Below are 12,010 nucleotides of genomic sequence, written 5' to 3' on the forward strand. Positions count from 1 at the left end.
TCCACCCAACGGAAGCTGAAACCAGCCCAATAAGAGAGAGAGAGAAGGATTTCTCTCTAAACCAGATACGGAAAAGCTTGTTCATGTGTTTATTTCCAGCAGGCTAGACTATTGAAATGGTGTCTTTGCAGGTCTTGGTAATAAATCAGTCAGACAGCTGCAGCTCATCCAGGATGCTGCCACCAGAGTCCTCACTTACACCAAGGAAGTGGAGCATATCACACAGCTCCTTAATCACTGCACTGGCTTCCTGAGCATCACAGGATTGGTTTAAATATTATTACTTGTTACAAGGCACTAAATGGCACTAACTTCCTTGAACCTTGTGAAGCATCCAGACCCCTGAAACTTTACTCAGTGTCCCAGAATGAAGACCAAGCAGGCTGAAGCAGCTTTTAGTCTCTATGCTCCCTGTCTATGGAACAAGCTTCCTGAAGACCTGAGGTCTGCTACACTGTCAGTTCATTATAATCAGGGATTAAAAGGTTTTTGTTGCTGCTTTGTTTCAATAAATTAAATTAGCAGGAGTTTAGTCATACGCTGCCTCTACAATCTCACTTCTTTTTAGTTAACTGTTTATTTGTGTTTTGGGCTTTTAGACTTTTTAAAATTGTTTTTTAAATTGACAATGAACGTGTTTGTAAGTCCCACACCAAAGTTCCAAAGTACCGAAAAAGTACCCCAGCTGCAATGATGCTTTTGGTACTGGAACTTCTGGTACTGGTACTCGACCGGAAGTTAATGGAAAAGGGAAAGAACCAAAAGTACCGAACCTGGTGCAGTGGAAAAGCACCCTGAATAAACTTGCCTTACTTAGCAATTGGATTTAAAGTCCACTGAGATAAAAAGCTCATGTAAATGTGAAAGACCAGGAGGCAGCGGGAGAGAGAAAGAGAAGCTCCACTGGCAGCAGAAAACGAAACACAATAAAACACACTCCACCTCATACAGGGAGAGAGAAGCGTGTGTGTGAACAGACTCACAGTGTAAGAATTCTGCTCTGGTCCTGGGCACTAATACCGGTAGGACGGTGTCTTTGGTAACTAGAAGGAGACAGAGAGAAACAGGGATGTGAGTAAAAGGAATTTACTTGTGGGAGATGGACTTCACTCACTGTGGAGATAACAGCAGTGGGGTATTATCATTATGAGGGACAATAACAGGCATTTTAACAAACTGCAAATCATGGTAAGTTACACATAATACAGATTTTTGGTTTCTATAATGTAGAAGAAACATATTTCATGTGATCTGGGTTTTGCAGCCAGTAGAATGTGAAGCTCTTTCACCAGTTATCACAAAGATTTAAACTTATTGTAAACAAACTGACTTGGTCATACAAATGTGAGGCTGACTGTACTGCATACTCTCTCTGCATGGAACACATCGGGGGGGCAATTCTACCCGCAAAGTCCAGTGTGTACGCAGGTCTTTGGGGTAACCTTTAGGTCAGCTGTTCAACCCCAGGTGTGAGACCCTTCAGCCAATCAGTCCTCTAATTAGTAATCCAGCAAAAGCAGCCCTTTCTGGGTAAGATTGGCCAGCCCTGGTCTATATTAACATGAACAGACTAGAAATGTATTAACCTGGTGATGGATCTCTGCCATTTTCATTCTGCAAAAATTCTCCAGTTGATCTTTCAGCTCAGAAACCGCCTTCCCCAAATTCCCAAAATCAGATCTGGGACTGACAGAGATTCTGGGTCCAAATCCAGCTTCAGGAGTGACAGGAAGAGCCTGGCGCCTCTACAGACACACAGTCTGATTAAACAGCTTCATCAATACAAATGTGTATTGCAATCTAATTAACAGAACCATTAACATCTGACCAATGACAGACTAGCTGAAATACAAATGACAATATGCATCCATTTGAATACTCTGGTTTTCTTATTGCCAAAGTAGCTGTTCTGTTACCTGGAGGAAATGGATGTGATCTTCTGTGTGTGAAAGCTGCTCCAGCTCAGAGTGTCTCCTCTTCAGTTCATCAATCTCCTGCTTCCGTCTGTCCATGTCTCCTTCAGCCTGACTCACTGCAGCCTTCTCCTGATCTCTGATCAGCTTTGTCACCTCAGAGCGTCTTCTCTCAATGGAGCTGATCATCTCAGTGAAGATCCTCTCGCTGTCCTCCACTGCTGACTGTGCTGAGCTCTGTTGGTGACACAGGGAGCAGAGGACAGTAAATTACAATTGGCCCCTTTTGAGACTCCAGAGAGCCTCATTGTACAATAGAGATGTGAGCTGACAGGAGGTATAAAAACAGCACAGGGCTGAGGTTTGGAGCATCACCATGCTGGACGCCTCAGGTACTGAAACCCAGCCAGCACTGATTGGAAATGATCGCTCATTAAGCTCATACACTGTCAGCTGCAGGGATTTGGCAGAGACTGGTGGCTGTATGGGGCAGGTTGGTTGTCACCATTAGGTCTCAGTTTAATAGGTGACTTTTTTAGTGGTTATTTGCATTACGCTGGGTTGTGAAAAGTTGCATTTTTCTCAAATAGGCATTTATGGTATTTTTTTAAATAAATAAGCTACTACTGCTGCAACACTTGGTTAAACTCTGTAATCTAGCAACTTTATCCCACTGACCCAGGATAACCCACAGCAGCATTAATTTGATTAATCCGCACAAGTCTGTAAATCTGCAATCTGTTGAATCTGAAAGAAGATACAATATGATCACAAGCCAGCTGTTATCTTCTCCTCAGGTTCATACTCACTGTGAATGAGGCCACAGCCTCTCTCAGCTCCTGCAGTTCCTTCTCTCTCATCTGAATTCTCTGCTGAAATTCCCTCTGTTTTTCACCCATTTGTTTCTACAGATAGGAAACAAGACGACAAAACAAGTTTGTTTCATTAGCTGAGATCACATTCATCAATCATCCTGCCCAGGGTGGACCCCATCCTTGGGCCCTATGCTGCCTGGGAAAGGCTCCAGGCACTCCCCCTGACCCTGACCTGGATTACCGGATAGGAGATGGATGGATGGATGGATGGATGGATGATAGATGGATGGATGGATGGATATATGGATGGATGTTCATTAATGATTTATTGACTGTAGGTAGGATTCAATGGACATAGACCCTTTGGTCCTGTTTCCACCTGGTATTAACATGCATCCTGGGTGATCCAATCACAAGTGGACAGCGCTAATTACCCAGGACGCATTGAAGATACATTGAGATCCGATCACTCAACCCACATTGGGAGGTGGTCTGGGCTGCATATGGCCACATTCTTATAGCAGTGTGAAGGCGAATGTGTCCTGGGCTGCACTGCAGGACCGGCTACTCAACTGGCGTCCTATTAGATTGATGTCAGATCGCATGTCAGTTGATAATGGGCCACTGTGTATAAACTGCACTGTGAACAACAATAATGCATCTTTTCTCCTGCGACCCTAAAAACTCTGAATCCGCTGGGAAGTTGGTTTAATATTGGACTGTTTGACCCATTCATATAGAAACTGTGTCAAAGTCTGCATCACTGATGTTCCACGCAAATTCAGAAAGGAAAATGTGTAAAATGGGATTCATTAAAGATTCTTCAGAATTTGAACATATCATATATTTAATGTGCATGTTGGGGCGCAGCCTGGTGCAGGCAGGGAAACAAGGTGAGGATCCACTTAAAAGCTCCAAGACAAAGGGAATTAAGGAGACTGAACCAAACTGGAAAGACACACAATAAAGGAACAATAAGGGGTCAAAACTCACCAGGGAAAAAGTAGCTAAGAAAATGACACGTAGACTAACAGAGGGAATGGGGCAGCTAGTGATGTTAAGCTTGACAATAAAAAAGCGATTCACTACATTCTGAAGCACAGCTTCAGTTTCTTTCGTTCCACCCTGAACACGTGACCATGGTCATCTGAAGCTTCATTCTGCACTCAACCATGTGACTGCTTTGGAAACTGAAAATGTGGAACAATCCTCATTACCGGTTTCAAACCTGTTGTACAGCACATATTTCGGCGTACACACACACTGCAGCGTAAGTTTTAATCATCATAATAATTTAATAATAATAATAATTATTATTATTATTAGTCATTATTGTGTCCAAGGTTCAGTTTAATTGTATGAATACATAATATCAGATTTTGGTGAGGGTATTACCCAATAATCTGTATAATTTTCCCAGTATAGAGACCAAGAAACAAATGATTGATGAGGCTTTGGTCAATATGCACAACCCTTCACCATAGTGGATAACGCAGGATTTAGGGAGGTTGTGGGGATCCTGGATCCAACCTACATTCTCCCATCCAGGCAAACATGAAAGGGTTTAGTGACAGAAACATTTAAGATAGAAAAAGAGAAACAAAGGAAGAGGTGAGAAAGGCCAAAGCAGTAAGACTAACATCTGACAAGTGGACATTCATACATATGGAAGCTTATTTAGTAGTCAAATGCCATTTTATAAATGATAAGACTGAGCTGTCGACCTTATTATTGGGAGCAGGAAAATTCCCAAAGTCTCATTCTGCAGAAAACATGGCTGCAGTTGAGGCAGCCTGATGGAGGAGTGGCGAATACAGAATAAAGTCCGATGGCTCACACTGACGCTGCACAAAATGTGATTGTCTGTGTCAGACACACAACCTGCATTGCCGGTTTCTGTAGCCAATCTAATGCTCAGGCTGCTGTAGCGAACTAACAAAGACAGATGTGAGACAATTAACCAATAACAAAAGTGCAGGGAAAACAGGCAACAAGTGCAGTAACTTATATTAATGAACACAAGACTAGGAAAACTCCCACAAACACTGAAAGTAAGAAACACACACAAGGAATTCAATACTTAGAAAGTACAGAAACATGTGGAACATAATAAAACAAGGCACAAGCTTCACAAGCAGAACATAGAACTAACAAACACTGGGAAGAATAGAAAAGCAATAATTAAATGAAAGAGGTGAGGTTGGTTCCTGACCTGTCTCAAACCCATAACCAGCTGGTCCCAGCCTCTGTGTCACACACTCATCCCATTGAGCCAAATGCAGCCATGTGGGGAAAAGGAAGAACACACTAGGGCCAAAGATGATGAGAGGACAAAGGGGATGTTTGTGTTCAGTAGCCTAGCAAATGGATGTGTGAATAAAAACATATAATAACAGTGTAATTGTTTATATCGTTTTATATTGGGCTGTCCGGGGGCTTGAATTCCTGGTTAGATATTCAGTCCCACTCCAGCCCTGACTACTTTTACTTCATTTGTTCCAAGTCAGACATAATTCAGCATATCAGACAAAACAATGAACCTCTTTGTTAATATTTTCATAAATTTTGAGCTTCACTGGTTATCACTGAAAGCCAAAATATTATCCTATGGCAACCAACACAATGCTTTAAAGGTTGAACCCTTTAACCTTGAATAGAAAAGTATTAATCTACGTACATCTTAGTACCGAAAGACCTTTTTTAACATGTACATTTGTACTGTGTTGATGTAGGTAAGGTAAGGTAAGGTACGGAGGTAAGGAGCACACACTGAGTACAGTGCCTTACCGCACCCACCACACGACGAACCACCTCAGGGATGAGAACCTGAGTGCAGCCGTGCAGTGGGTGACACCTCAGCACCACACCAGTCCCAGTGGAACAGTGTGAGTTTTATCCGGTGGCTGCAGTGCCAATCCTGCAAAACACCTCCTGATGCAGTATAGAAATGCATGGCGATAATGTGAAAAGTTAAACTTTATTGTGAAAATAATATTTTATAATAATAATTGTCTAATGAAAATCGCAACATTATTACGAAACAATAAATTGTCAAATTTAAAAATTATACATAGAAGACAAGTGTTATTATGAAATATAATTTTATGAAATTTATGAAATTTTATGAAATTATTTAAAAATAAAAGGATACATTATTGAAATATTTATCATTTTATTTATATTTTTTGATATACTTATTTATTTTATTTTGAGTGTCATGGCGTCCCGTACAAACATCTTCGGCGGGCACGGCCTTACTGTACTGTGGCTCTAGTGAATTCTTCTGTACTATGAAGGGTTACTGGCTTTTCGGGGTAACTTGTCGGATGTAAGGTACCACAGTTTAAATGGACTTCATATTCGTTTACTTACATTTTGCCCAGACTACCTTAAATCCGACAAGCTAGTAACCCCGCTAGTAAGACCGGACAAGTAGGTCATGACAACTTTACCGAACCAGACTTGATCTGAGTGTTTCGTAGCAATTACACGAACAAGTGTTAAGACAAAATCCATTTATTTAAAATTAACTTTTAGATAATAACAATAATTGATACTTTCACTGATCCCTTTGGGGAAATTGTTTTAGATAGAAAGGGGAAATTCTTTTAAATTAGCCTGACCTGTATCTCCGCCCTTCCTGTAGCAGCTGAGACTGTATCATGGCCTCTGTGTTCATCCATCGTACAGAGATAACAGATACACTGCTGGTGGGTACGGCAGTAGACCTCCAGCGGTTTGTCATGGTGGGAACAGACCTTGTCCTTCAGATGGCCGATGGCATCAATGAGCTTGTGCTGTTTTGCATGGTGGAGTTTGTTGTGAAGCTGCAGGTCAGTTTCACAGTAGGAGGCCAGACACACCAGGCAGGACTTCTTCTCCCAGTACAGACGTCACACTCCACATCTCCAGGTCCAGCATACTGGTCAGCAGGAGCAGCTGCTTGTAGTCCAGTCTTCTTCAGTTCCTCCACCACTTCAGCCAGCATGGTGTTTCTGCCCAGAACAGGTCTGGGTATGAAGGTCTGTCTGCACTGGGGGCAGCTGTAAACTCCAGCATGATCTTCCTGATCCCAGCAGCTCTTAATGCAGCTCATACAGTAACTATGTCCACAGGGAATAGTTACTGGATCCTTTAGTAGATCTAGACAGATTGCACAACTTAACTCAATTACATCCACTGCAACTCTGGCTTCTGCCATTTTACCACGAACACTGATAGGATTCAGTCTCGTTTTCTCTCACAGTCGTCTGTGTGTGACAGTGGGAGGAACTTCCTGCTTCTCAGACTGCAGCAGGTGCGGTTTTGGACTGAGACCAGACTGAGAAGAGCAGACTGGGCAAACAGTGGAGCTGCAGTTTATGAACAAAATAGTACATTATACAAACTGTACCCAAAGCGAACATTTATTTATCTTTTATGAGAATAACAGTTACTGACATTGTTTTTCTGTAAACAAACTATAATCCTACTCTTTGATTTTGTGCAGTAGATAGAAATTAGGTATAAAGGTATAAGAGAGCAGATCTACTGAGAATGAATTTCTGTGTCGGTTTAGAATCACGTTTGGGATCATGTGGTTTCAGGTGAAACATGCAGGGATGTGCAGTTATAGACAGACTGTGTCAGGATTAGACAGAACAAGCTTTGACAAGTGCTGTCAATGCACAGATTTGTTTTTTTTTACATTATTCTATATACAATATTCATGAAAATATATGTCATCTCTTCCTTTTCTTTCTGTGTGTTTGTGCAGGGAGTGTATTTATGTTAGGAAGGACAGTCAAGTTCAGAGTGATCATTTTAATCATCCAAAATAATTCCATACTCTAATAATGAAAATTGAATACTACTCTTATATTTAAGCCAAAAGTTAATGGACCAGCTTCAGCCATCCCCAGGAACAGAAAGATCATATATCAAAAAAGTATCCAACAAATTCCAATAATTGCAATACAGGGTTATGGGACACACACATCACAGGAAGCACAGGGCACAAGGCAGAGACACCCTGGATGGGATGCCAGTCCATCACAGGGCAAACACTCACTCACATGCTGAGGACAATCAAGAGACACTAATTCACCAAACTGCATGATCGTGGACAGCATGAGGAAACCTGAGGAAACCCACAGGAACACGGGGAGAACATGCAAGCTGTACATGCAGAACCAGGACTGGGAACCACACCCACAAGCCTGGAGGTGTGAAGTGAGAGCAGCTGGTCTGAAGTCCTGAAGGGAGCTGTAGCGCCATTTCTTTGGAACAGTGTGGAGCCGTCCTGCATTACTGCTTATCCTGTACGGGGGGGTGGGGAGCCTGGAGCCTGTCCCAGGTGGCACAGGGCGGGGGACACAATGGACAGGATACTAGTTTATAGCAGAGCACAAACTCACACATACAGACGCACACTAAGGGCAGCTTAGAGATTCCAATCGGCTGATCGCAGTTTCATGTTCTCCAAAGTAGGAGGAGAAAGCCCACATTGGAAGAACATGCAGACTTCACACGTACAGCAGTAGGGACAGGAAACAAGCCAAGAGACAGAGGTTACACCCCGAGACCCCACACCCCCCCACAATCACACATACTGTTAGGATTTATGTAAAATTTATATTTTAATGCTACAAAATTATGACTGACTATGAACTTCATATTCCAGAACTGTGTTGGAATCTATGCTGACTGTAAGAATGTTACCTTACAGGATTTACCCGTTTCTGTGCCCTGTACCTACAGTAAGGAGGTGTGATCTCTGCTCCTTCAAAGCAGACAGACTCACTCACATATGATTACAGTTCTAGTACATAGCAGATACTGTTGCTGAAAGTGGTGAACAAGTGAGGCAAATACAACAATGCAAACATGCCGCTGTCAAGGTGCTGCCTGGGCACTAGTGCAGCTAGGCTGGTATTTCTGGGCTCCACAGACATCACTGGTGGTTGGTGTCGTGGTCACCGGGGTGAAAGACTCGTGCAGCAGGTGTTTCTCAGACAACAAACAGGGACTTACTGGGATCAGGATGGGAGGCTATGGAACCGGCAACACATAAGGCACAACATCAGTGATCGAACTGGGGAACACAGGACCAGGAAGCACTTAAATGGAGGACTAATGATGGAAGAGACTGGAGACAGCTGGGAGTGTTTAACACGAGGGCTGGAACGAGACGTGAGACCAACAAGCAGCAAACATGGCCTGTTAGAGCCACGTCAGGGAGGAGGCGGGACATTTAATTACATTTTTATATAGTGCCTCACAGAGTCGTCCCAAGGCACTTTACATAGATGTGTAGTCATACATTACAACATCATTAAAGACAGTAATACACAACGGGAAAAAGGAAAGAAAGATATTAAATAAAGAAAGCCAGATGACAACGGAGGAGAGGAACCAAAAAACCCCAAGTAAGGAGAAAAAAAAGACCTCTGGGGGTCCATGGACAACTGGCTGCCCAACCCCCCCGGCAGACTAATATTACTGAGAACAGAAAAGAGTGGAGCTGCTTGCTAAAGGCCAGGTGTGAGGTGTGATTAAAGTCTGTCAATAAGCCTGTTCTCCACGCTGGCCTGTGTAGGGTGACACTCAAGGCTGCACCCAGGATGACACAGTTAGCAGGTCCAATTCGCAGTGTCACCCCTCCATGGGACAGAACCTGGACTCCAGCTGAGATGGTGCCCCCCCCGGGTAGCACCTGGAAATGTGGGGAGGCAGAGAGCATGGATGGTCAGAACATGCGTTGACACATAAATGGACAAGCATAGTGGATAAAAATGGCATTGCTTAATGTGACAGTACCCCCTCGCCCCAACCCACCAAAAGCATGCGCTCCGGCCATGAAGTCCAAAGGGGTTAGACAACAGGGATGGAACCAGACTGGACTCTGGACTAGACAGGGGACGACAGAACAGATGGTAGACAGGACAAGACCAGACAAGACTAGACAGAACACTAGACAGACAGCAACACCAGACATAAGAGCAGTTGCAGGACATCACTAAGGACATGGAGCGGATAAAGGAAAAGCTAGGAGCCACAGGTACAGCAGTCCTGTCAGACCCCAAAACAGGATGGATAGGTGGAGGGTCAACAAGAACAGGGGCACAGGATGCACAAGACAAGGAGAGATGGGGCATCCAGGGAAGACAGGCAAAGACTCGGGGCTGGGGACCCTCCTAGGGTCCTTTCCAGGTGAGGCTGAACTCCGCCGAATCACAGGACCAGAGGGTCTGGGAGGGCCAGCAGGGCTGGAGGACGTGAGGGGTTGGGAGGTGATGAGAGAACCGCAGAGCAGTAGGGCAGCAAGGAGACAACAGGACAGGAACAGGAAGATGACAAGGCACATACAGGGCAAGAGCAGAGACTGGCAAACCCTCTCTGGGAGACAGACATTCTGCCTGCCGCTTTCTTGGACTCCTGTTGATACTGGTGACCACCCAAGAAACTGGGACCAGAGTAACCGGAGTCTGGGATGAAGGAGGGACCACGTAGCAGGACCCAGGGCAGTCCAGCAGGACATCCTCTGGATCCATCTTCTCTGGGCTGGTGGCATGTGCCCATGGGACGTCAGGATAGAAAGTGGGCACCAGCAGGCCGTCAGGAGATGAGGTCGGCGCCGGCTGGACGTCTGGGGACATTGAGGTGGGTGCTGGCCAGGCATCAGGGGACAGAGAGGTGGACGCTGGCCTGACATTATGGAGCAGTGTGGCAGGTGTCGGCTGGTTACCAGGGAACCGTGTCAGATCTGCGGGGCGAGTTGTGGGGGTTGGGTGCAGTGTGGATGAGGTGGCAGTGTATGCAGGGGCCTAGGCGGACCGATCATCGGCTACCAGTTCTGGTTCTAGGAACATGGAATGTAACCTCTCTGGTGGGAAAGGAACCTGAGCTGGTTGGGGAGGTAGAGAGATACCGACTAAATATATGCACATGTTGGGCTTGAGAGGGGCTGGACTCCCCTCTATTCCACTCTTGACTTGCCCCTGGTGAGAGGCGCTGGACTCCCCTCTATTCCACTCTTGACTTGCCCCTGGTGAGAGGCGCTGGGCAGGTGTGGGTCTACTTATGTGCTGATTTCACACGGCCGCCATTTTGAATGGAAAGCGAGGCAGAGGAGGGAGTCACCCCAAGTGGAAGCCTGGAAGTACAGTCACATAACAACGGCTTGGACCGTAAACTTTGAGCTGGTGCCACATTTTACCATAAACGATGCTGAAAAATGGGCTGAGGATGGATGTTGAATATCAAGAGCAGTTCTGTTAAAAGGATACAGCAACTGAATAGAGGGTAACATTACTGATATTAAAGGTAAGTTAACGATTTTGACAGGCGTAGCCTAAGTGTTAATGTACTAGCTAATCAGCAAATATCAAAATATTGTTTGCAGCGTGAATGACTAACGTTAGTCATTAACAAGCTTGATTTATTTTCTGAATTTACAATTTTCTGAGACAACAAGCACAAGCACTATTATCCTGAGAGAGGCTGAAAACGCTGGATACATATTACTAAACATATATGGTACATTACAGAGTTAATCAAAGGGGTATGAATATATTTTAGGTCCAAGCAGAGTCAGGTACTTCACCTCCAATGGATCATGGGTTTTCACATAGAAAATAAAAATCTTCAGCCCCACTGTGAGGAATTATAGCAGGAGGCAGCTTGGTTATATGATACATCCTCACTACTGTAAATCCATGATTCTGCAAAAGTGTGTTTTCTAACTTTGAACTGAGCTTCTAAGTGTCCCGGTTACAAGGAAATCAAGGGAAAGACAAACCTTGATCACATTCTCGTCTTTGATAAGATGTACATCCTGGTTCACAACAATATGGCACACTAGCATCAACGAATTTTGTGGAATTAATCCCACCTCAGCCTTGTTTTCATTTTGAAAATGGTGACCTCTGTGAAATAAGCTAATAGCCCCCCCCCCCCAAATTCAGTGCTAGAACGTTGGAGTTTACCCCAGTGAGCGAGAGGGTTACCTCCCTTCTCCTTCGAGTTGGGGGACGGGGTCTGACTGTTTATGCGTATGCACCGAACACCAGCTCAGAGAACCTGGCCTGCTTGGAGACCTGAGAAGGGGGGCTGGGAGGTGCCCCCCGTGGGGACTGCATCGTCCTGCTGGGCGACATAAACGCTGATGTGCGTAGCGACAGTGAAACCTGGAAGGGTGTGATTGGGAGGAACGGCCTGGCCGATCTGAATCCCTGTGCTGCCCACAGTGTGTCCATAACGAACAGCATGGTGGAACATAAGTGCTCCTGTCACCGGAGCACC

General features: G+C 44.6%; 1 pseudogene; it reads right to left on the reverse strand.

Annotated features, from left to right (window-relative positions):
- Positions 1 to 545: 545 nt before the first annotated feature.
- On the reverse strand, positions 546 to 6,929 carry LOC125722642 (E3 ubiquitin/ISG15 ligase TRIM25-like; annotated as a pseudogene).
- Between the last annotated feature and the right edge of the window lie 5,081 nt (positions 6,930 to 12,010).

Source organism: Brienomyrus brachyistius, unplaced genomic scaffold, assembly GCF_023856365.1.
Source record: "Brienomyrus brachyistius isolate T26 unplaced genomic scaffold, BBRACH_0.4 scaffold40, whole genome shotgun sequence".
NCBI classification, from domain to species: domain Eukaryota; kingdom Metazoa; phylum Chordata; class Actinopteri; order Osteoglossiformes; family Mormyridae; genus Brienomyrus; species Brienomyrus brachyistius.